The following is a 25405-nucleotide window of genomic DNA, read 5'->3' as shown; positions in this document are numbered from 1 at the left end:
TAATCAACCCCATATTTATATAATCAATTCCACATTTGTCACTGGGCTATAGTTAGCCTTATGCAATTATACTTCACATTAATACTTCATAATGATACAGGGAATATGTTTTTTTTAAAAACACTAAAATAAGACAAGAACTTTGACTGTTACTCACATTGGTCTGTATGCTCCTAACACACGGGTGCAACCGTAGACCTGGTACCCATGGAAGATGCTTAAATCAGCTCAGGTGTGTCCATTCTGAGGCCTACAGAGCAGAGCAGATGATAAAGATAATTGAGACCTTACTTCCATTGATCCCTGCTTTCCACCATCCAGTTACTCAGTCATTTAGGTATTTATATATTTTTCATGATATAGATTTTTTTTTCTCTTAACAAAGGAAACTCTCTCAAACGTGAAACTGATCCAGTAAATAAAACTGACTCTTATTCATCAGCCTACGTGATTCTTAGCCACAGAGGTAACATCCTTGATTCATTTATTTCTTAGGAGGCAGCAGTGTCTTCTTCCATTTTTATGAGTAATATTTCTGGCCTCACCACATATGTTCATAGTTGGACAATGCTTAACATTCTTCTTTATCTATTTACTTCTATTTTATTCTACCGTCAATCCATTAGTAATAATAAATCTAAATCTATGAACTCAAAATAAGAACACAGTATTTGTATATTTCTGACATCTGTCTACTGCAGGGGTCTCCAACCCCCAGACTGTGGACCGGTGCTGGTCCAAGGCCTGTTAGGAACCGGGCTGCACAGCAGGAAGTGAGCAGCGGGCGAGCGAGCGAAGCTTCGTCTGCCACTCCCCATCGCTGCTCTCCATCGCTCGCATTGCCGCGTGAACCATCTCCCTCCATGCCATCCGTGGAAAAATTGTCTTCCACGAAACCGGTCCCTGGTGCCAAAAATGTTGGGGACCGCTGGTCTACTGCATCATTTCCAAAAGAGAGATTCAACTAATTATGTTTTGTGTTGGACCCCGGAGTTCCAGACACGTAGTATTCATCGTTTATAACTCATATGCCACCAGTTGTCATCACCGGTATATGTTTCTCTTTTTCCTCATTCATTTCTGCATCTGTATTAAGTAAATCAAATTAATTCACTGATAATAATATAATGAATACATGATTCCAAAACCCAAAAGCAAGATATTTGCATATCCCAAGCATAGTATATAGAGCCATATCCCATGTAGACTTTATCTCTTTGATCAGTGAATTTCAATGTTGATTAAATAACATAATATTTCATATGATTTTTAAATTTAGACATAGTTCATTTTAATTATATTTATTATTTTTTTAAATAATACTGTGAAACCTTTAAACAAATAACCCAAACCAAGACAAGAACTTTGACCTTTGACCGTTACTCACCTTTGTCTCTTTCCTGACACGGGAGCAACGTGACGATCTTAATCAGCTTGGAAGATCCATTCTGAATAGTACCAAGCAGAGAAGAAAATAAAAAGATGGAGACATTCTCTCCATTGATTCATTGTCTCCGCCATCCAGATACATAGTCATTTAGGTATTTATTGATTAATGGTAATATTTATTTATTTTCCTCTTAACAAATTCAGCATTAAAGTTGTAACTCACTCAGATCAAAAACTGTACATATCACTGTCTATACCATCCTTGGTCAAAGATGTAATACACTTGATCCATTTAATATTGATTTCAATTTATATTAGTATTATTTTCTTTACTATACACTTTAAAGATGAACAATACTTCAGCCTCTTCATTTTTACTTACACATTTGTTTATTTATTCTGCCATTTATTCTTTTAGAATAAGGTTTTGTAAAATTCACAGACACAAACATCAAGAACAATATCTTTGTATATTCCTGACATCTGTCTATAGAATCACTTTAAACAGGAGGAATGGGCTGGATTTCTTTGTGCTGGACCTCAGAGTTTCAGACACACAAGTACTCATCGTATACAACTCATACGTCACTAGCCGTCATCATCGGTCCACGATTGGACTCTTTCTTCATTCTGATCTATATTTACTGATCAATTCATCAATAATAATAAAATAAATATCTGTGAATCACAAATACTCAAGGACTACTAGATCCTTAATATCCTTAATATCTATCTATAGAATCATTTGCCTCATTGAATATTCTTCTTTCATTGATCATCTTCATTGAGGCAAATACCTACTAAGCAACATAACATCTCATGTCAATTCTATATTTATCCATAGACCATGACTAGCCTTCTTTGAACACATTTATTTATCATCACAGCGAATAAACGAACACCCAAACCAAGAGAAGAATTTGACAATTACTTACATGGACCACATGTACTTATACACAGGACAACCAGCAGAGTTCCTGATCATGGTCAATGCTTAACCAATTCAGGTGCATCCATTCTGAGGAATACAAAGCAGAGAAGATGTTAAGAAGATTGACAGACACTCCACTGATACGTACATTTCAACTTTCACGTGGTCACTTACTTAGGAAAACAGTACATTGGGGTCATGTTTATTAATTTATTCTTAACAAGCAAAACAGCATCAAGCTTGACACAGACCAATAATAAGAACTTTGATGGTTATTTACTGTCTGTATCATTCTCAACCAAAGAGGTCAGACATTTGAGCCACTTACATTTCCTAATGAACTTCAGTATTTTCAATCAATGTTAATAGTTTTTATTGACTCACCACATATATTAAGAGTGAATATGCTTCAGCTTCTTCATCTTAACTTATTTAGGCTTGTACATTGATTATTTCTTTGGGCTAATTTTTACAGTATCAATAAAATCAAAGACTCATAAACACAAACCAAAGAAAATGTTCTTTTATTTTCCTAATACTTGTCAGTAATAGCATGCCAAATAGAGGTGACAAATTATACTTCTTTTTTTACTGGACCTCAGAGTTTCAGACACATAGTATTCATCATCCATGACTCATACGATATCAGTCATCATCACTGGTCCATATATGGGTCTCTATTTCTTTATTCTCATCGGCATAGTTCATTGATTAACTCATTAAGTGACTGATATTATATTTCACACTTTTACAATATAGTGAATACTTGAGAAAAAAAAACTCTCAAAGACATGAATTTATACTGTATTACTCACATTGGTCTATAGAGCACAGGACCGTGCAAGATGCTTCAACCCACCAGCATGCGTCCATTCTGAGGAGTACAGAGCAGAGCAGAAAAAAAAAATTTGAGACGTTCTCTGAATTGGTCCTGGCTTTCTTCATTTTATTTACTCGGACATGAAAGTTTTTATTATTTTCCATAATTTATACACATATATAAGCATAAATATAAATATAATATGATCCTTAAAAAAACGATCCTAACATCTTTCCATAAGATCACTTCAAACAGAGGCAACAGATTATATTTCCTTTTTGATTGGACCTCAGAGTTTCAGACACAAAGTAGTCATCGTCCATGGCTCATACTCCACCAACGGTCATCACTGGTCCACGCCTGAGCCTCTGTTTCTTCATTCTCTGGACATTTTCTAGGACTGGTGTTTTGGATCATATTTCACACTTTTAACAGTGCAGTGAATACCCTTTAAAAAAACCTTCTTAAACACAAGAACTTAACCTTTACTCACATTCATCTCTAGGCTCTTAACACACAGAGGAAACCATAGACAATGCTTGAATCAGCTTGAGTGTGTCGATTCTGGGGAGTACAAGATGAGGCGGGTGATTAAAAATCTAGACCTTTCAAAAGAAGATCCACATCAGTCTTTGTTTACATCATTTCATTTTTTCATTTACAAAGGTATTTATTAATTTTTCTGAATATATGTACATATGAGATATATATACATATGAAACAAGATTGACATCCTCTACTGAGACAGACCCAGGCCTATAAAATTAGGTATTACTTATCAAGGTCAGTGTGTGTATGATCCTTAGGAAAAGAGGTAACACCGTTGGTCCATTTATTTCTCAACATGCATCAGTTTCCTCAGTTTATATTAATAGTATTTCTTGCCTCTCGTGTATATTCATAGGTGGGCAAAGCATCATCCTCATTTTTATTTATTTGTATTTTGTTTATTGGCTCTATCACTGATCGATTTATATTAATAATATATAAGTCCATGAATCCAAAATTACAAGAACAGTATCCTTGTAAACTCTTAACATCGATCCACAGGATCATTTGTGAGAGAGGAAACAGATTAGATTTTGTTTTGTGTTGGACCTCAGACTTCCAGACATGTGGCATTCATCGTATTAAGACTCCTAGGTCATCAGACATCATCACTGATCTGGGGTTGGGCCCCTTTTTCTTCATTCTCCTCTACAGTTGTTTATACATTAATTCATCAACCTACTAATAAAAATTAAGTAAATGTATGTGAATTACAAAAATGCAAGGACAAGAGCCTTCAGTATCCCTGTCATTTATCTTTAGAATCATTGCCTAATTGAATATACCTCTTCCATTAATCATCATTGTTGTAAAAACATTAATCAACATAATGTTTCAGACACTTCCAATTTAATCGCTGGACCATAGTTGGTCTTTTTTCTTATATTTAATACATTTTTAATTATTACAGGGATACCCTGAACAAATCACCCAAACCAGGACAAGAACTTTGATTATTACTCACACTGGACTTAATGCTCCTACACAGAGATGCTCCCATGAGCTCCTGCGTTCAGGGTCCTCTTTCTGAGAAGTACAAAGCAAAACAGATATAACAAGATCAAGACATTATCTCCATTGTTCTGCGCACTCCACCTTACATTTAGTCAATCATTTAGTAATATGTTAATCTGGGATAATGCTTAACAAATTTCCTCTTTAAAAAATGAATAAGATCAGACTCGCTATGGACTCAGAATAAGAACGTCTCTATTAGCATGAGCCAAAGAGGTAAGGCACTCGAACCACTTATTTTTCGTAACGGCATTCAGTATTCTCAGCACATTTTAACAGTTCCCATTGCCTGACCCCATACCTCAAGAGTGCATATGCTTCATGCTCAGTGTCCTCGCTGTTTTATATTTGTACACTGATTCTTTAATTGATCCATTTACAATAAAAGAATCAAAATTCACAGAAATAGTCTAAGAAAATAGTCCCTTTAGATTCCTAAAATCAGTCTATAGGATTTCAAGCAGAGGCAACAGACTATATTTCTTTCTGATTGGACCTCAGATTCCAGAATGAAGTAGTCATCATCCACGACTCATACTCCACCAGCGGTCATCATCGATCCACATATCAGCCTCTTTTTGCTCATCCCCCTGTACAGTAGCTCATTAATTAATTTCTTATCCACTGATATTAATTTTTAAAACCCCATGATTCACATAAAAACAAAGAATAAGAACCTTGGGGCTTCCCTGGTGGTGCAGTGGTTGAGAATCTACCTGTCAATGCAGGGGACACGGGTTCTAGCCCTGGTCTGGGAAGATCCCACAGGCCGCGGAGCAAGTGGGCCTGTGAGCCACAATTACTGAGCCTGCGCGTCTGGAGCCTGTGCTCCACAACAACAGAGGCCACAATAGCGAAAGGCCCGTGCACCGCAATGAAGAGTGGCCCCCGCTTGCCACAACTAGAGAAAGCCCTCACGCAGAAACAAAGACCCAACACAGCCATAAATAAATAAATAAGATAAATTTAAGAATAAGAACCTTGACTATTTTACTTCTGTCCATAGAATCATTTATCACATTGATATCTCTCTTTCATTAATTACTCTTACAATACCATAAATTGATTAATAAATACTATTGGGAATAATCCCATATTTATCACTGGCCATGGATGGCCAATAAGTACACTTTTTAAAAAAATGTTTCAAATGAAGACATGAACGTTATTACTCACATTGGTCTCTACACACCAAAGACGTGGAGACAACCAGAGAACGTGACCACAAGAGAATTTTCCAATCAGCTCGACTGGTCCATTCTGAGGAATATAAAGCAGAGTAGATGATGTTTTAAAAATGAGACTGGGCTTCCCTGGTGGCGCAGTGGTTAAGAATCCTCCTGCCGATGCAGGGGACATGGGTTTGAGCCCTAGTCCGGAAAGATCCCACATGCCACGGAGCAACTAAGCCCGTGTGCCACAACTACTAAAGCCCGTGCGCCTAGAGCCCGTGTTCCACAACAAGAGAAGCCACCGCAATGAGAAGCCTGCGCAGCACAACGAAGAGTAGCCCCCGCTCGCCGCAACTAGAGAAAGCCCGCGCTCTGCAACAAAGACCCGACGCAGCAAAAAATAAATAAATAAAATAAATTTATGAAAATGAGACCTTGTCTGAATGGATTTTTCCTTTTCACAATATATTCGTTCAGTCCTTTAGGTAGTTATTAATTTTTCATAATTTAGATTTTACCTCTTAACAAAAGGAACAACCTTAAATTTGAGACTGATCTAGAAAATAAAATTGACTCTAATTATGAATCTATATGATCCTTATCCAAAGAGGTGACACTCTTGATACATTTATTTCTAAAGAGGCATCAATATTTTCAATTTTTATTAATAGTAATTCTTGCCTCACCACAAATGCTCACAGTTGAACAATGCTTCACTCTCTTTTTATCTGTTTATTTATTATTTCTTTAATGGTCCTTTATTTATTGATACTTCTTCAACAGTAATATCATTCATCCATTCATTAACAATAATAAATTTAATCAATGAATCCAGGGTAAGAACATGATCTCTGTACATTTCTAATATCTGCCTCCAAGATCATTTCCAACACAGGTATTTGACGAATTACGTTTTGTGTTGGACCTCAAAGTTCCAGACACATATTATTCATCATCCACAACACATACACCACCAGTTGTCTTCATTGGTTCAGGTTTGGCTGTCTTTTTCCTCATTCATTTATCAAGTAAATCATTAATTTATTAATAACAATAAAATAAACACATAATTCACAAAATCCAAGAATAGGATCCTTGAATATTCCCAACATCTGTCTATAGAACTATTTCACACGTGGACTGATTCTCTTTATTAACCAACCTCAGTGGTGCGCAATACTGATGGCTCAACATAATGTTTCATATCATATTTATCACTGGGCCATAGTTAACTTTTTTATTATGTTTAATACTTTTTTTTTTTTTTTTTTTTTGCGGTACGCGGGCCTCTCACTGCCGTGGCCTCTCCCGCCGCGGAGCAACAGGCTCCGGACGCGCAGGCTCAGCGGCCATGGCTCACGGGCGCAGCCGCTTCGCGGCATGTGGGATCTTCCCGGACCGGGGCACGAACCCGCGTCCCCCGCATCGGCAGGCGGACTCCCAACCACTGCGCCACCAGGGAAGCCCTGTTTAATACTTTTAATAATTCAATGAATACCTTTAAACAAATGACCCAATCTAAGATGACAAACTTGACCATTACTCACCTTTGTCTCTTTCTAATACAGAGGCAATAGGACAATCTTGATCACAGCAGAAGCTGAAATCAGCTGGGGCATCAATTCTGAATAGTACCAAGCAGAGCAGGTGATAAAAAGTTTGACATTCTCTCCATTGATCCATACTTTCCACCATTCATATACGTAGTCATTTAGGTATTTATTAATTTACGGTAATATTGATTTGTTTTTTCCTTAATAAAACAAACATCAAGCTTGCAATAGACTCAGATCAATAACTGAATATTACGTATCACTGTCTATATCATCCTTACGCAAAAATGCATAATATACTTGATCTGTTAGTTATCCATTCTAACTTATATTAATATTATTTCTCTTTACTATGTATTTAAGTAATGAACAGTACTTAACCCTCCTCATCTTTAGTCACTTATATACTTGTTTATTCGGCCAGTAACATTTTATAATAATATTTTTAAAAACTCGTGAACCACAAAGAATAAAACAAGGTCCCTATATATTCCTGACATCTGTCTATAGGAACACTTCCAGCGGAGGAAATGGACTAGATTTCTTTTGCTGGACCTCAGAGTTTCAGACACGCAGTATTCATCATATACGACTCATATGCCATCAGTCATCATCAATGGTCCAAGCTTAGACTCTTTTTCTTTATTCTCATCGACATTTGTTTACTGATCACTTTATTAATTCATTAATAATAATAAAATAAATATCTGTGAGTCAAAAAACTCAAGGACAGGATCTTAAATACTAACTTCTGCCTATAGAATCTTTTGCCTCATGGAATGTACTTATTTCAATAATCATCCTCATTGTGGCAAATATCGATTAATCAACACAAAGTTTCATGTCAATTCCATGGTAATCATTAAGCCATGTTTGGCCATCTTTGAATATATTTAATAATTTTTAGTATCACACTGAATATCCTATACAAACCACCTAAACCATGAGAGGAATCTGTTGTTCACATTGGTCTTCATGCTCTTACACACAGGGGCATCCATGGAGGTCCTGATCATGGCCAAATACATAAATAGGTTCCAGTGTATCCATTCTGAGGCGTAAAAAGCAGGAGAGATAATAACAACATTGAGATACTCATTATTGATCCACACATTCCACCTTCATCTAGTCAGTCATTTAGGAATATAATAAATTCAGGTCATATTTCCTATTTTTCTCTTAGAAAAGAGAACAATATCAAACCTGGTACTACCATAGAATAAGAACTTTGACTGTTAATCATTTTCTATATCATTCTTAGCCAAAGAGGTAAGACATTTGCACCATTTACATTTCCAAATGGACTTCAGTATTTTCAATCAATATTAATAGCTTTTATTGCCTTACCACATATATTAAGAGTGAATATGCTTCTTCATCTTAACTTATTTATACTTACACTTATACTTATTTCTTTGGGCTATTTTTTTAAAGTAAAATCAAAATTCATGAACACAAAACAAGAAAATTGCTCTTTTATTTTCCTAATATTTGTCTGTTGTGTAATACCAAATAGAGGCAACAGATTATATTCCTTTTTTTAACTGAACCTGAGTTTCAGACACGTAGTATTCATCATCCATGACTCATATGATATCAGTCATCATCATTGGTCCATACATGGGCCTCTATTTCTTCATTCTCATCTGCATAAGTTCATTGATTAACTCATTGTTACTAATATTAATTCTATTCCACACTTCTAACAATACAGTGACTATTTGAGGAAAAAAAGAAGCTCTCAAAGACATGAATTTGCTTACTGCATTACTCACATTGGTCTATAGAGCACATGACCATGAAAGATGCTTAAATCCACTAGCGTGCATCCATTCTGAGGAGTACAGAGCAGAGCAGATGATAGAAAAAAATTGAGACTTTCTCTAAATTGGTCCTTGTTTTCCTCATTTCATTTACTCAGTCACAAAGGTATTTATTATTTTCCATGATTTATACACATATATAAGCATAAATGTGAATATAATGACATGATCCTTAGAAAAAGAGCTAACACCCTTGGTCCATCCATTTATTAATATGCATCAGTTTCTTCAATTTATATTAATAGTACTTCTTGCCTCACCACATATACTCATGGTTGATAAGGCTTCATTCTTGTTTTTATTTAGTTATACTTTGTTTATTGGTTCTATCATTGATCTATTTATATTAATAACATAGAAATTCATGGATCCAAAATTAGAAGAACAATATCCTTGTTTATAGGGATGATTTGCAAGAGAGGAAACAGACTAGATTTTGTTTTGTGTTGGACCTCAGACTTCCAGACACATGGTATTCATCGTATATGACTCCTACGCCACCAGATGTCATCATTGGTCCAGTTTTGCGACTCTTTTTCTTCCTCCCATCTACTTCTGTTTAGTGATTAATTTATCAATTTACTGATGGTAATTAAATAAATATCTATGAGTCACAAAAGCTCAAGGACAAGAGCCTTCAGTATCTTTATAATTTTCTTTAGAACCGCTGCCTAATTGAGTACACTTCTTTCATTAATCACCCTCATTATTCTAAAGATAGATTAATCGACAGAATGATTCATACATTTCCAGTTTAATGACTGGACCATGGTTAGTATTTTTTCTTATAGTGAATTTTTTTTTAATATTTCAAAGAATACCCTAAACAAACTACCCACAGTAAGATGAGACCACTGACTATTACTCACGTTGGTTTCCATGTACAGGCAAATTCAGAGACTGTTGACCAAGACATGTGTTTAAATCAGCTAAAGCGTGTCCATTCTAAAGCACAGAATGCAGAGTAGATGATAACATGATTGAGATGTTTCCTCTACTGATCTTTGTATCTACATTTAATTTTCAGTGATTATGTTATATATGAATTGGGTAATATATAACTTTTTCCTAAGAAAACAAACCACATTGAACTTTCTACTAACCCAGAGTAAATACTGGCCATTATTTATATTATCTATAACATCCTTAGCTAGAGGAAACACCCTTGAACCATTTATTTCTTAACTGACTTAGTGTTTCCATATTTATTAATATTATCTCTAGCCTTAAATTTCTTCATAATTGGACGATGCTTCACCTCTTCATCTTATTTAGTTACATCTGTACATTGATTCTTTATTGATCCATTTATTATAATAGAATCAAAATCCATAAACACAATGACCCCTGAGCATGAGCTTTATAAAATAAATCCTAAATCTGTCTATAGGATCATTTCCAACAGAGGCAATAAACTAGATTTCTTTTTTATATTGGACCTCAGAGTTCCAGACACGTATGCATCATCCACGATGCATATGCCACCAGTGGTCATCACTGCTCCAGGCTTGGCCTCTTTTCTTCCCCACTCTCATCTACCTTTGTTTAGTAATTAATTCAACAAATTCTCTAATAGGAATAAAATGGATACCTATGAAGCACAAAAAACCTAGAACATAGGCCTTGAATAGTTTAACTTCTGTCTATAGAATCGTTTACTACACTGATATAGCTCTTTCATTAATTACCCTCAAAGGTTCATATAGGAAGTAATCAATATAATGCTGCATTGTTAATCAACGGACCACGTCTGGCATTCTTTGCTTATATTTCATACTTTTCAAATAGGGTGTTTACCCATAAAAACTCACATTTGTCTCTATGTGTCAAACACAGAGACAGCCAGACATCTTGTGACCTTAGATGAATCCTTAAATCAGCTCCAATGTATCCATGCTGAGAAGTACAAAGCACAGAAGGTGGTTTTAAAAAATTGAGACCTTGTCTGCATTGACTTTGCTCTCCACGTTTCAGCTCTTCAGCCTCTTAGGGATTTATTAACTTTCATAATTTACAGTGTGCTTCATTTCATTTATCTGTTTATACGAATAAAATCAAAGTTCTTGAACACAAAAACCAAGAACACAATCCTTGTATATTACTAACATCTGTGAGTATGGCAATTTCCAACAGAGGAAATAGACTAGGTCTCCTATTGTGATGGACCTCAGAGTTCTTGACACATAGTATTCATCATCCGTGACTCATACACTACCAGTGGTCATCATTGGTCCAGGCTCAGCCCACTTTTTCTTCATTCACTTCTACATTCCTTTACCGATTAACTTACCAATAAAGCAACAATTGTAAAATAAATATCTATGAGTCAAAAAAACCTTGAAAATAAAACCTTCAAGAATCTCTACAAACATATGGACACCAAGGGGGGAAAGCGCAGGGGGGGTGGGGGGATGAATTGGGAGATTGGGATTGACGTGTACACACTAATATGTATAAAATAGACAACTAATAAGAGCCTGCTGTATAAAAAATTAATTAATTAAATAAAGCTCAAAGAAAAAAGAATCTCTAACATGTCTCTATAGAATCATTTGCCTCCTTGAATTTACATTTCGCTAATCACCTACGTGGTTGCAAATACTGATTCATCAATATAACGTTTCATGTCAGTTCCGTATTTATTAGGGGGCCGTGCTTGGCCTTTTTTATTATATTTAACTATTTTTTAATATTACAGTTAACGTCCTAAACAAACCACCAGAAACAAGACAAGAACTTTGACTATTTCTGACACTTAGAGCTCACGATCATGCAAGACATTTAAGTTGGCTTGGTGCACCCACTCTAAGAAGTACAAAGCAGAGAAGATTAAAAAAAAAAAAACTGAGATATTATCTTCATTAATCCTTGTATTTCACATTTGATTACATCAGTAATTTAGGTATTCATTAATTGGGGTAATATTTATTGATATTTCCCTCAAAATAACATCAAACTTGCCACTGAGCCAGAACAGGAATAATAATTATTACTTGTACTTTCTATAGAACCATTAGCCAAAGAAATATCATAAAACCATGTCCTTCTTAATTGAATCAGTGTTTTTAACATATATTAACAGATTCTCTTACTTCATGACATATTATCATAATTGGACAATGCTTCACCCTCTTTATTTATTTGTATACAGTTGACCCTTGAACAACACGGGTTTGAACTGCATGGGTCCATTTGTACATGGATTTTTTTCAATAAATATAGTACCTGTATTTTCATTTTAGGGATCTTTAAATTAACTGAGTGTGGGAAAAATTTGTGTTTGATTAGAGATCACAACATGTGGTATGAAAAGAACCAGGGTTTGAGTCCTGATTCTATCCAAACTATTTAAGATTCCTGGCCTTGGGTGAGTCATTTATCAATTCCTTTGCTTCTGAAGCAGAGATAACCGTACAAGGACTTTCGACTGCGTGGGGTTACACCACGTTGTTCAAGGGTCAACTGTATTTACTGATTGATTCTTTCATTGATCCACCTGTAATAACAGAATCAAATTCCATAACAAAAACTAAGAACAAGATCCTTGAATATTACTAACATATGTCCACAGGATAATTTCTAACGGATGTATGGTATAGACTAGATTTCTTACTGGGTTGGACCTCAGAGTTCCAGACAAGTACTCATCATCCATGACTCACACCCCACCAGCATCACCATTGGTCCAGGATTGGCCCTCATTACCTTCAATCATGTCTGCATGTTTTTATTGATTAAGCCATCAATTCACTAGTAATAATAAAATAAATGTCTGGAGGTCATAAAAACTTGAAACAAGATCCTTGAATATCTCTAACATTTCTCTATAGAATTACTTCCCACTGACAATATATATATATTTCATTAATTGGCCACAATGTTTTCTATATAGATTAATTAATACAATACTTTATATTGACCCCATTTTACTGTCTGAATGTGACAAAACCATGTCTTTATAGAGGGAGGTTTAAATCAACTGTGACTCAAATTAAAATTGATAATACATTGTACATTAATTAATTAATTGAATAATTAACTGTGAAAATAAATAAAATGTCTTTCTTTTTTCTCCTTAATTGACCACAGATGTACTGAATTGGCCCGCACATGATCTCCATTCATTTAATTTGTACATGTAGCCATTTATTCCCTTCCAATAACAGAGTTAACACCCATGACAAACCACCAAACCAGAAGCAATTACTTTGACTGCTACTTACGTAAGTTTCTATAGTCCTTAATTGAATCATTGTGCATCCAGTCTGTAGAGTACAAAGCAAATATGAAAATAGACAGATTAGATTAGGTAGATAGATAGATAGATAGATAGGAAGGGCTAGATTCAGATTTTTCTAGTTGACTTCAAGTCAACAACTGATGAGGAATAAACCTTAAGTGCTTGTTGTATATTAAAACTCTCCATGGTATATTGCTTGATTGATTGAATCAAGTATTAAATGTAACAAATATAATGAACACCTCTGAAAGCAACACCAGACAAAAGAATAAGAACTATGTGTGTCCCCTACCCAGTCAGGTAAGAGCTACAACAACTTTCTAAATGAACCTTTCTTGGAGAGAATCGGTTAATCTGAGTCTTAGATTCGAGCACATTCTCAGCAATTGTCCATGCTTGTCCCATCTTTATATATGTATGTATGTATATAGCTATACATGGAGTCATTTTATCTTCCATTTTTTTAAAGTAATTGCACCAACAAGCCAGGAAGAGAAATCCTCTCTAAGTATATTGACCATTTCAAAAATTAAGAGCCTAGGTCTACATTTTTTATCTAGAGAGCAGCTGTTAGAACTGGATTAATCACTCTCCTTGTTTCAAAACACATGGTCCTCACTGGGCCATGCGTTACCTTCTTTCAAGGAACTGATTAAAATATCAACTTATTCCTTGATACATTTATAATAATAACATGAATACTGTGACTCCACAGAAACAGAACAATATTAATGCCTGTGCATATGCTCATTAGGCACAGAAAAAAGATCAGGTCATTTTTTCTTGTTCTTTTTTTAATTAAAAAGTAGAAGATCATTGAATTAATCATAACTTGTCATGTGACATTCTCAACATAGGTCCAAGTATAAGCCCACTCTCAATTATGTAGTTATTTAATCAATAATTGAGTAAATGTTTTGCCCTTCTCTTAATAAAACAAAAACCAACAACCCAACCCAGGAAAACAGCATGAGCTCTTACACCCATTTATCGAAACGCTCTTTACTCAAAAGGGTCAGCTTTAATCAATTTATTTTACTGGAACTCAGTGCTTCAGAAATGTATTAATAATGATTTTTATATCACATATATTACATTACATTCTCCCGTATTTGGACCAGGAATAAACCATTTTGTCCTTATTCATGTATACTTTCTTGATTTATTCATGCACTGATTTACTGAAAACACAATACTCAGAAACCCAAGCACAAGAACAAACTCTTGAATATTTTTAACTCTTTGAACAAGTTCATTTCCTGTACAGATAAAGAGGAATGAATCTTTTTGTAATGGACCTCAGAGTTATAGGGTTTAATCAAAGTCCTTGACTTCAGACACCCCAGGGTACTCATCATCGATCCAGGCTAAGCAATTTTTTTCTTCATTTATACCTTTGTTCATTGATCCATTCATTGAGCCACCAACAGTAATAACATCAATATCCATGAATTTAAAAAAAGCCAAGAACAAGACCCTTGAATATGACCAACATCTGTGTATAGGCTCTTTTCCCATAAACTAGATCTTTCTCAATAGATGAGATCTCTTTTTGTAGTGGCCCTCATTGAGGTATGTATGGATCAATTATCATCCTTGCTTTCTATGCTTCCCTTTCCAGCTCTCTTGCGTCTTCCTAATCTAAATAATTCAACAAACACTAATGAAAAATTCACTCCAAGATCTTTTGACTATTATTATTTTAGTTTAGTCATTAGAATCCTTACCCCCAAATGTAACAGTCAAGATCTTCCTCAAAACAGACTGATTAAAGCAGCCACGGTCTTCATTCTGTGGAGTCAAATGCCAATGTTCAAAAGAATGAACAGTCCAGAATTAGATTGATTTAAAAGGACATTAGTTGCGTGGTACTAGGTTAATCATTAAGTTGATTCAAGTGTCATTTTCATCACTGACCTGAGAACAGCACTCCTTTTTATTACTTGATTTAACTATTACTTATAAATAATATAATGAACACTGTTGAATTCATCACTCAAAAATAAGAACTATGACTATTGCTCATATCTGTCTATAGACCCCTACTCACATAGGTAAGAGCCTAGATAACCGTTTTTTAATGGTCTTAATTTGTGTAGAAATGGTTGAATTTAAAATCTGTGATTTATGGCATAGTCTCACCAAGGTCTATGCTTGACCTTACTCATATATTAATTCAATTGTTCATTGTTTTATTTATTCATTTATGGAATTATTCATGGAATACTTGATCTATGTTCAAATATACAAACACACGCACACACAAAGTGATAAACCCATGAACAACCCAGAATAGAAATGATCTTCATGTACATGTCTATATGTTCATACCTAAACTAGGAAGAGAGGATTAGTAGTATACATAAAGATTAGTCATTATTCTTGCTTCTTACTGAGCCATGTTTGCCTCCTTTTAGACTATTGACTGTGATTAGGACTTCATCTATTTACATGTAAGAATACATCAATATCTAGGAATTAACTAACATTAGATAGGAAACTTGAATAATATTTATTGTCTCCATATGTCTATTTCACTACACAGAGGTTTAAAAACTAGATGCTTTTATCATTTTTAATAAAGCTCAGTGAACAGAGTTGGATTAATAATAACTCTTCTCATAAGGCACATTCTGAAGATGAGCTTTGCTCATTCTTTTTTCAATTAAATAATTATTTAATAAGCATTTATTTATGTAATTTTTCCCTTCTCTAAGTAAAAACAACCAACCAGCAAACAACCACCTACATCAAACAATAATTCTGAATCTTACATACATCTGTATACATATTCCTTCCAAAAGAAGGCAAACAGCCTTTATGTATATATTTCACTGGAATTTAGTGCTACAGAAACATATAACAATAATCCATGTTTCATTACATACTCTCATAACTGGTCCAGGCCCAGCTTCTTTTACATTTACCCATCTTTACATTTCTTCATTTATTCATGCATTGATTTACTTATGAAAATCAATCTATACCCAGAAGGTGTGGACACCTGTCATCAAGACACCTGAATATTCTGAACTTCTGCTCTACACTCATTTCCATAAGGAAAAAAAAGAGAAGGCCACTTTTAAATGATGGACCTCAGAGTTACAGATGGCTTTAATCAAAAGTTTTGATTCAGACACCCTCCAATCTCATCATTGGTCCAGGCTCGGCACTCTTTTTCTTTGTTATTTATACCTTCATTTTCCCATGAGTCACAGACTCCCAAGAACAGGATCCTTGATATAACTATGATAATTGTCTCAAGACTGATTTCTGGCAGAGCTTTCAGACTAGATCTAAGGGTAGCCTTGCTTCATCTCAGTACCATCACAAAAAATGACCCATGATTGGGCCATGTTCATTTAATTCACCCAATTTTAAACATGTTGTAGTGAACATCCAAAAACCACAATGGTACCCTACATCTAGAACACACACAGTAAGTTCCACCTTCTAAGAGCTTCCTCTAAACAATTAATAGGCTGGATCTCTAACAATATGGAAATGCTTAAACAAAAACAACTGCAGTGCAGAAATAATATGAAATAGCAAATCGTTCTGAAAATTAATTAAATGCCTTTCATTTCTTTTTAAGGTGAATCTCAGAGGTGCTGAAATGTGTTCCTTCTACTCCTTGGCCCATAACACATTCTTCACTATTGGTCCATACTTGGAGTTCTTGGATTTGGTTTTTATGTATACAGCCTTTTGTTCTCTTGAACTACCTCAGTGACCACATATGAACAAACCATACAAACAAAACACAGAAACTTTGATTGTTACTTACATTGCTCCTTACCTACAGAAGTAACAGCTAAGATCTTCATCATTGGACAACGACTGAATCCAACGTGGAGTGTTCATTCAGAAGGAAAAGGCAGATTTTTAAAAGAATGAAAAGTGTAAACTTAGATTTTTAAAATAGAAGTTAGTTCTGCATTACTAGATTAACCAGAAACATTGGTTTGTGTCACATTTTCATCAACCCATCCAACAGTGGTATCCTTTTCATCTATTGACTTAATTTTTAGTGTGAAATAAAATAATGAAGACTTCTTAAATGTTTTTATGAAGGTGTTTTAATCTATCACCCAATATAAGGACTATAACTATTATTAATATTTGTCTATACCCCTACATAATCGCAAAAAGGCCACATAATTTTTTTAATGGGGAAAACTTTTGCAAAATGTGATAAATTTAAATTCTTATTTCAAAACACAATCTGACCCCTTGGTGCCATATACTTTAACTATGTACTTATTGATTAATTTATTCACTCATTTATTTAATAATTCTAAGCATAATTTAATTATCTAGACTTTTTTTTTTTTGAAAGGAAATACAAACCGATAGAGCCATCTGCTATTCAAAACTAAATACTATTACATGCAACTTTCTCTATCAGCAATGACCAAAATGGTAGCCACTGGCCACTTATAGCTTGAAATGTGCCTAGTGTTACTAAGGAACTAAATTTTTATTTTTGGCTGTTTGAACTTAAATGTTAACAGCAAGATGTGTTTAGAGAGTGGGGTCTATGTGATCCTTCCTTAAAGATGGAGGGGCTCAGATCTTTTTTATTTAAGTGGATTTCTAGGCGATAAAACAGGATTAATCATGCTCCTTCACATATTACATATGCTCCTAACGGGCCCACAGTTTGTACTCTTTTAAATAATAGATTGAGATATGAAATTATGCTTTTACTCACTTATAATAATAGCACCAATATTGGTGAAGCCTAAGAACACTTGACAAAAGCGCTGAGAGACACTAATCTATCCATTTGATGATTACTCACAAAAACCATCAACAACATGCATTTACTTTTATAAAAATAAAAATCAATGAACACAAGAGGATTCATAATGAGTATATTCTCATGCTTAGACCTTTTGTATGTTTCAATAACTATCTAATCATTTGTATTTTATTTTTTCATTATTGATTATATTAAACTACTACTTATTAAATATGTTATATTAATATGTTTATCATGATTTGTTATATTACTATTGAATATATTTATTATTATTATTGTACAGCTATGTAAATATTCTTAAAGTAAGACATACAACCAGAAACTCACCACCAACCAAGAACAACACTGATGTTCACATATATCTATGCTCCCAAAGGAGGAGTAGCCTTGGTCTATTTTATTGAACTCAAATTTTCAGAAATGTATTAACAATCATTTTTGGTTCATAAGCTCCTTTCATAATTGGACAAGATGTAGCCCTCCTATTCATTTATTCATACATTTATTTACTTACAATAATACAATCCATATTCATAAACAACAAAAGGTCAAGAACACAATCCTTGAATATTTCTGACTTCGTAAGCACATTTCCCAAAGATGCAACGGACCTCAGAGTTACAGACTGGGTTTAATCAAAATGTTATTCAGATGCCCCACGCATACTCATCATTGATCCAGACTTGGTATTCTGTGCCTTTGTTTGATATATTTTTCTTGACTTATTCATTGATTCATTAATAATAATACAGTCAATAATGTCCATTAATTAGGAAAATAAAACCAAGATCCTTGAAGATATGAATATGTCTGTGAACATTCACTTCCTACAGAGCTAGAGAAGTAGCTCTCTTTGTGCAATGCAGCCCAGCATTGAAAATAGGAGTGAATCCATTTCGTTGCATCATATCAGTTCCATATTAGCCATTCGTCCATGCTTGGACCTCTTTCACTTAACATCCATATTTTAAAGATGAACAATGAACTTCCATTTTATACCACAACTAAGAAAAATGCAAAATTTTCCATTTTTGTATATTCTCCTCCTCAGTGAGTTCATGGTCTATAACAATACCAATGGAGAAGTTTATATCCGCTGTGGTAAAAAAATTAAATGGAATATTAAAATTTTCTGAAAATGAGTGAAATGCCTTTTATCTTATTGTCCTAATAAATTCAGTCATGCTGAAATATTGAAATGGAGTAATCATAATTCTGAATTCCTAACACACTTTAACCGTTGGTCATCCACCTTGAATTGTTTGTGTATGTAGCCATTTATTCCTTCAAAACATCTCAGTGGATACCCATGACCAAGGCCCCCAAGTAGAACAAGAACTTTATTACTTACATAGATCTCTTCTCTCTTTATCCAAAGAAGTAAAACTCAAGATCTTTGCCATGGGCTAATAATCAAATATGGTAGAGTTGTTCATTCTGAGCAGTAAAAGGCAAATTTTAAAAAGAATCAATCTACAATTACCCATTTTTAAACATCAATAATCAGGTAACAATAATCCTTGGTTTGCATTCTATTCTCAACATTTGGAAAGAGAGAGCTCTACTTTATATTTATTAACTTGTGTAATTTTTAATTTTAAATAATACAATGAACACCACTGGATCTAGCAGTAAACAGAAGAAAAATAATTATAATTATTAAGAATATGTCTCTCTACTTACTACCCACGAAGAGCCAAGATCATCTTTTTTATTGAACTTTATTTGTGTGGCATTGGATACATGGGAGATTCAACTCATGGCACAATCTCACCAATGGTCCAAGCTTTACCCTACTTAATATATTTATTAATTCACTCACTAATTCCTTTATTTAATTACTCATGGAATAATAAGACCATCCCTTTATTTTTCTAAAAGAATTCCAAAAAGCTTAAATAATCATCAAAACAGAACTGAAACACTACTATTTACAAATGTCTATGTACACCATTGGAAAGGCCTATGACTCTTTATCTTCCTGTGGACATCAGTTGTGTAAAACATGATGCATCGCAATCTTTACATCCAATTGCATGCTTTCCATTGAGGTAATATTGACTGACTTTTTTGAAAAATTGATTGAGATACAAATGTATACATTTGTTCACTTATAATTAAACTTCAATATCTGTGACCCACCCACACTGGATAAGTACCTTGAATAATATTTACATTTGTCCTAATGTCATTACCCAATTGAATAATATTTACATTTGTCCTAATGTCATCACCCAAAAGAATAGCAAACTTGTTCCTTTAAAAGTTTGTTTGTATGCAACATAAAATTGCATAAAAAGATTGAATTAATCACAAATGTGGCTGAATAAAAGAGTCTCATCATCATTCAATGCTTTCCCTCCCAATTACACAGTTTATTCAATCAACTATTTATGTAAATGTATTTCTCTTTCCTTAATAAAATGATTGATTGGCAACTCGTCTCCACACAAAACAAAAACATTGAGTTTTGTGTGCAAATGACCATATGCTCCTTACAAAAATGATAAGAGCCTTGATTATTAATTTACTGGGACTAAAAATCTCAAAATTGTTTTCGTAATTATCAAAGTTTCATTGCATGCCTTAAAAAGTAGTACACATATATCTCTCTTATTCCTCATTCACTGATATATTTCTTTATTCATAGGCTAAATTTATTCTAATAATGCTATTCATACCCCAAACCAAAAAGCCTGAGAATAAGGTGTTGTACGCTCATTTCCCACAAAAAGAATAATGAGATGTCTCTTCGTTATGGACCTCAGAGTTGCAGATGGGCTTAATCAAAATTCTTGTTTCACAAACCCCATGAGATTCATCACTGGTACTTGCTAGAAATTTTTTTTCATTTATTGATTAATTTTCTGATGCACAAATAATACAATCACAAAATTCCAAAAACAAGATCCTTGAATTTTAGGCTCTCACCCTATAGAGCTAATAAACGACATTTCTTCTATAATGGAACTCAAACCTGCACATGTGGATGGATCAACATCCCGGCTTTGTATCAAACCCACATTCAGCATTGCTTCCTGCATGGCCCTCTTTTATTTAATTCATCTGTATGTCAAAGATGGTCCCATAAAAAATAATGAAACCACCATCTGAATCACCTCTGGGCTGCCCACAAAGAGTTATCAGCCCCTCTACCCATATGCAAATGGTGAAATCAACCATGGTAGAAAATAGAAAATAATATTAAACAGCTAGGAGAATAAATTAAATAATTTCTATCTGCTTTTAAAATGACCTCAGTTGTGCTGATTTAGATTAAACATAATTTGGGGTTTGTAACACATTCCCATCATTGGTCCATACTTGAAGTGTTTTATATATTTCATGTATGTAGTACATAATTATTACTTTGGAATTCTTCAGCTAACACTCATGAATAAACTATTCAAACAAAGAATGTGAACCAAGGGACTTACTTATATTAGACTTTATGCTGCTCCTTGCTTGCGATAACAATTCTTTATTAAATGATTAAATCAGCTGTCCTGTGTTCACTCTGGGGAGGAAGAAAGCAGATTTAGACTAGATTTCAATTTTTAAATTATTGTTAGCCAGGACAGCTAGATAACAATAAACTTTGGCTCAAAAATGTAATTTTTTTACTAATCCAGTATTGAATTCTTAGTTATGAATAATATAATAAACATTATTAACTCCACCACTTAGTCCAAGATTAAGATCTGTAATGATTACAGATATCCACGAATATAAACATCTGTTAAGTACATGGTGATTTAATAGATTTTTGACTGATGCAAACGCTTTTCCTTTTCCTAATTAAAAAATAGCAAACTACCAAAACTCAAAACATTGCCTCCTGACCACAGATACTCATATGCTCCATGTGAAAGAGGATTGCAGATTAAACCTGTTCATTCTACTTCAGAACTGTATCAATATTAATACTTAATTTATCGTACTCTACTGATTGCTCCATGAGCAAATCTCTTCGTTTTTCAGATGTACATTTCTTTCTTTATTCATGCACTGATTCACTTGCAATAATACAATCCATATCCATGAACCACAAAAGCCCAGGAACAAGTGTATTGCCTTTTCCTAACTTCTACTACTAGTTAATGTCTACAGAGAATATTTACTAGTTCTCTTTCCATAGTGGACCTCAAAGTTACACAGAGCGCTTAATCAAAGTTATTGACTCAGATACCTCCACCAACACCCATCATCGACCCAGGCATGTCCTTCTATTTCTTCATCCACTTATGCCTTCTTGAACTGATTCACTCATTCATGAATTCACGAATAATTATACAATCAATTACCTTCGGTGACGCAAAACTAAGAACAAAAGCCTTAAATACAACCAAGTTCTGTTCGTTGTCCCTGTTCATGTAGAGTGAATAGACTCAGTCACTTTTCACCGTGAGGCTCTGTTTTACATGTAGGGGTTAATCAACATGCTTGCTTCATATCAATCCTTTACTTAAGATTAGTGCCCACCTGCTACTCTTTCACTTGATTCGTCCTTACGTTAAAGCTAGTGTAATCAACAACCACAGACCTATCATCTTAGCCCACAACTGACAAAAATGACATCTGCCATCTTCCAAAGTACTCCAGCCTCAAAGAGTTAACAACTGAGATCTTAATCAATGAAGAAATGGATTCAGCAAATGCGGCAAGAATATTAAGTAGGAAGTTAAACTGCTCTGAAAATATGTGAAATGCCCTCCATCACTTTAGTAACGGTCCTTAGTTGGGCCGAGTCAAATTAATCATAAATGTTAGTTTATGACACATTCCAATCATGGGCTGGTAATTGGCATTCCTTAATTTCATGTACTATTTAACTATTTATTTTATTGAAATAATTTAGTGGGATCCCATTAATAACCCCCATTGGAGCTTAGAACACCAACATTGATGTTTCCTTATTTCGGTCTTTAAGCTCCTTAGTCTCAGAAGGAAGGGTCTTCACCTTTAGAGAATGATTAAATCAGATGTGTGGTGTTCATTCTATAAAGAAAAATAAGAGCCTATTATCAAAAACTAGAGAGTTAGCTTTTTTCAAATTGCTATAACACATTCTCATCATTTTCCTAAGAATGGGACTCTTTTATTTACTTACTTAAATTTTACTATTAAATTATATGAATACCACCGAATTCATTGTTCAACACAAAATTAAAACTACAATTACAGATATCTGACTTTACCTGCTACTTACATAGGAAGAGCCAAGATCATCTTATTGGACTTCTGCAGAATTGGACATATTTAATATGTTTCATGGTACAATCTCACCGATCCTCCACTATATGGACTTATGGATTCATTCACCTACTGATTTATTTTATTTTTCAGGGAATAATATTATCATGTCTTTAGTTTTCTAAAGAAAACTCAAAATGTTTAGACACTAACCCAGAATCAAATTACTGGAACTTGGAAAAGTTCAGGTGTACCTCTCAAAGAATAGAAGAGCTTAGAATTTTTCCTAGAATATCTGACTCAGAAAACAAGATGAGTCAGTATCCTGATATCAGAACATGTGTTCTGAATTGGTCTGTGGTTTGCTGACTTCCTAAAAAATAGATTAAGATATAAAATTATACCTTCTTTCTCTTATACAAACATATCAGTATCTGTGATCTTATCCACTAGACAAGAACACTGAACAAAATTTATGTCTATCTATGGTCATTGCCACTGAGAATAACAGACTTGCTTCTTTTTTTATTGTTTTAACAAAAATCAATAAAAAAAGGATTGGATTAATTAGAAGTGTTGTCTTACAAAACATTCTCATCAGTGGTCTCTGGCTCTCAATTACGTGGTTATTTAAACAAGTATTTATACAAGTAGATGCATTTGCATTTCCTTAATACCACAACCAGTCAGCAACCCACCACCACCACAGAACAAAAACTGTTATATACAAATGACCATACATATACCACTTTCCAGAGCAGTAACAGTCTCTACTATTAATGTATAGTAAAGAGTCAGAGTCTCAGCTAGATTTTAATAACAATCCATGTTTCGTTACATTCCTTAATAACAGGGACATGACTCATTATATTTTTAAATTCATTGATACATTTCACTTATTTATGGCTCAACTTTATAATAAAAATACAATCCATCCCCAAGAACCACAAAAGTACAAACACAAGGTACCATGTGCTCATTTCCCACAGAGGCAATAATTTAACCATGTGCCTCTTTGCAACGGACCTCAGAATTGCATATGGGTTTAATCAAAACTCCTGTTTCAGATACCCCATGGAACTCATCATCGATCCAGACACGTTGTTCTTTCTGTATTTACTTATTAATTGATCCATGAATAACAATACAATCATAAAAATCCAGGAACAAAATCTCCTTTTATAATGGACCTCAGAGAACATGTGTGATCAATCAACATCCATGCTTCATACCAAATCCACATTCACCATTGGTCCATCTGGGTGTTACTTTTATCTAGTTTGCCCATGTTTTAATGATGGTTCAATGAAAAGTGATGAAAGCACCATCTTTAATCTCTTCTCAAACACAGAGTCTTCCATGGGCTTGTGGGTTGCCACACAGTTACCAGCCAGTGCTATACCGATATGGAAATGTTTAAGTCATTTGTGGAGGAACATAAAATGTAATATTAAGTAGTTCTAAAAATGAATGAAACGACTACTGAATTCGACTGCTGAGTTAGACTAAACATAATTTTTGATTCATAACATATTTCCATCACTGGTCCATATTTGGGATTTTTATTTCCTTTATACACATTGATTCTTTTGAAATACCACTAAATATTTGTGAACAAATCATCCTACCCAAGGATAGGAACTTCAATTCTTACTTACTTATTTTTCTCTAGGTTCTTAACTCACAGAGCTAACTGCCAAGATTTTGCTTCTTAGAAAATGAATAAGTGTGCTGTCCTGTTGTCATTCTGTGGAGGAAGAAGGAGAATTAAACTAGAATTTAAGCATATTTTAGTTACTTGGAGCTAAGTAGTTATAAACTTTGGTCCTTTTTAATTAATCCAGTATGCGACTTTTACTTTTAGATACTTTTAGTTATAGTCACTGTTGAATTCACACATAAGAATAAGAAAGATATTTATCAAAAATATCTTTATATAGGGCTTCCCTGGTGGTG

General features: G+C 34.1%; 16 non-coding genes and 3 pseudogenes across 16 annotated transcripts; all 19 read right to left on the bottom strand.

The window, feature by feature from the left end:
• Positions 1 to 980: 980 nt before the first annotated feature.
• Positions 981 to 1055, bottom strand: LOC112410152 (small nucleolar RNA SNORD113/SNORD114 family). Its single transcript, XR_003005354.1, has one exon. It is a non-coding gene; the product is annotated as a small nucleolar RNA SNORD113/SNORD114 family (small nucleolar RNA).
• An 867-nt stretch (positions 1056 to 1922) lies between these two features.
• Positions 1923 to 1998, bottom strand: LOC112410168 (uncharacterized; annotated as a pseudogene).
• Positions 1999 to 2911: 913 nt separating this feature from the next.
• Positions 2912 to 2986, bottom strand: LOC112410109 (small nucleolar RNA SNORD113/SNORD114 family). Its single transcript, XR_003005334.1, has one exon. It is a non-coding gene; the product is annotated as a small nucleolar RNA SNORD113/SNORD114 family (small nucleolar RNA).
• A 436-nt stretch (positions 2987 to 3422) lies between these two features.
• Positions 3423 to 3497, bottom strand: LOC112410114 (small nucleolar RNA SNORD113/SNORD114 family). Its single transcript, XR_003005336.1, has one exon. It is a non-coding gene; the product is annotated as a small nucleolar RNA SNORD113/SNORD114 family (small nucleolar RNA).
• Positions 3498 to 4232: 735 nt separating this feature from the next.
• On the bottom strand, positions 4233 to 4308 carry LOC112410270 (uncharacterized; annotated as a pseudogene).
• Positions 4309 to 5193: 885 nt separating this feature from the next.
• LOC112410174 (small nucleolar RNA SNORD113/SNORD114 family) lies at positions 5194 to 5266 on the bottom strand. Its single transcript, XR_003005362.1, has one exon. It is a non-coding gene; the product is annotated as a small nucleolar RNA SNORD113/SNORD114 family (small nucleolar RNA).
• A 1528-nt stretch (positions 5267 to 6794) lies between these two features.
• On the bottom strand, positions 6795 to 6869 carry LOC112410161 (small nucleolar RNA SNORD113/SNORD114 family). The gene has a single exon (XR_003005357.1). It is a non-coding gene; the product is annotated as a small nucleolar RNA SNORD113/SNORD114 family (small nucleolar RNA).
• A 1108-nt stretch (positions 6870 to 7977) lies between these two features.
• On the bottom strand, positions 7978 to 8052 carry LOC112410091 (small nucleolar RNA SNORD113/SNORD114 family). Its single transcript, XR_003005327.1, has one exon. It is a non-coding gene; the product is annotated as a small nucleolar RNA SNORD113/SNORD114 family (small nucleolar RNA).
• A 920-nt stretch (positions 8053 to 8972) lies between these two features.
• Positions 8973 to 9045, bottom strand: LOC112410214 (small nucleolar RNA SNORD113/SNORD114 family). Its single transcript, XR_003005376.1, has one exon. It is a non-coding gene; the product is annotated as a small nucleolar RNA SNORD113/SNORD114 family (small nucleolar RNA).
• A 652-nt stretch (positions 9046 to 9697) lies between these two features.
• Positions 9698 to 9772, bottom strand: LOC112410082 (small nucleolar RNA SNORD113/SNORD114 family). The gene has a single exon (XR_003005324.1). It is a non-coding gene; the product is annotated as a small nucleolar RNA SNORD113/SNORD114 family (small nucleolar RNA).
• A 912-nt stretch (positions 9773 to 10684) lies between these two features.
• Positions 10685 to 10756, bottom strand: LOC112410139 (small nucleolar RNA SNORD113/SNORD114 family). Its single transcript, XR_003005347.1, has one exon. It is a non-coding gene; the product is annotated as a small nucleolar RNA SNORD113/SNORD114 family (small nucleolar RNA).
• Positions 10757 to 11411: 655 nt separating this feature from the next.
• LOC112410086 (small nucleolar RNA SNORD113/SNORD114 family) lies at positions 11412 to 11486 on the bottom strand. Its single transcript, XR_003005325.1, has one exon. It is a non-coding gene; the product is annotated as a small nucleolar RNA SNORD113/SNORD114 family (small nucleolar RNA).
• Positions 11487 to 12868: 1382 nt separating this feature from the next.
• Positions 12869 to 12939, bottom strand: LOC112410159 (small nucleolar RNA SNORD113/SNORD114 family). The gene has a single exon (XR_003005356.1). It is a non-coding gene; the product is annotated as a small nucleolar RNA SNORD113/SNORD114 family (small nucleolar RNA).
• A 1844-nt stretch (positions 12940 to 14783) lies between these two features.
• On the bottom strand, positions 14784 to 14856 carry LOC112409898 (small nucleolar RNA SNORD113/SNORD114 family). Its single transcript, XR_003005270.1, has one exon. It is a non-coding gene; the product is annotated as a small nucleolar RNA SNORD113/SNORD114 family (small nucleolar RNA).
• A 1724-nt stretch (positions 14857 to 16580) lies between these two features.
• LOC112410247 (small nucleolar RNA SNORD113/SNORD114 family) lies at positions 16581 to 16654 on the bottom strand. Its single transcript, XR_003005399.1, has one exon. It is a non-coding gene; the product is annotated as a small nucleolar RNA SNORD113/SNORD114 family (small nucleolar RNA).
• A 2207-nt stretch (positions 16655 to 18861) lies between these two features.
• Positions 18862 to 18936, bottom strand: LOC112409867 (small nucleolar RNA SNORD113/SNORD114 family). Its single transcript, XR_003005264.1, has one exon. It is a non-coding gene; the product is annotated as a small nucleolar RNA SNORD113/SNORD114 family (small nucleolar RNA).
• Positions 18937 to 21013: 2077 nt separating this feature from the next.
• LOC112409971 (small nucleolar RNA SNORD113/SNORD114 family) lies at positions 21014 to 21088 on the bottom strand. Its single transcript, XR_003005289.1, has one exon. It is a non-coding gene; the product is annotated as a small nucleolar RNA SNORD113/SNORD114 family (small nucleolar RNA).
• Positions 21089 to 22393: 1305 nt separating this feature from the next.
• On the bottom strand, positions 22394 to 22471 carry LOC112409957 (uncharacterized; annotated as a pseudogene).
• Positions 22472 to 24469: 1998 nt separating this feature from the next.
• Positions 24470 to 24544, bottom strand: LOC112409947 (small nucleolar RNA SNORD113/SNORD114 family). Its single transcript, XR_003005284.1, has one exon. It is a non-coding gene; the product is annotated as a small nucleolar RNA SNORD113/SNORD114 family (small nucleolar RNA).
• Positions 24545 to 25405: the final 861 nt, after the last annotated feature.

Source organism: Neophocaena asiaeorientalis, unplaced genomic scaffold (genome assembly GCF_003031525.2).
Source record: "Neophocaena asiaeorientalis asiaeorientalis breed wild unplaced genomic scaffold, Neophocaena_asiaeorientalis_V1.1 scaffold476, whole genome shotgun sequence".
NCBI classification, from domain to species: Eukaryota; Metazoa; Chordata; class Mammalia; order Artiodactyla; family Phocoenidae; genus Neophocaena; species Neophocaena asiaeorientalis.
This window is presented reverse-complemented; position numbering and strand designations above follow the sequence as displayed.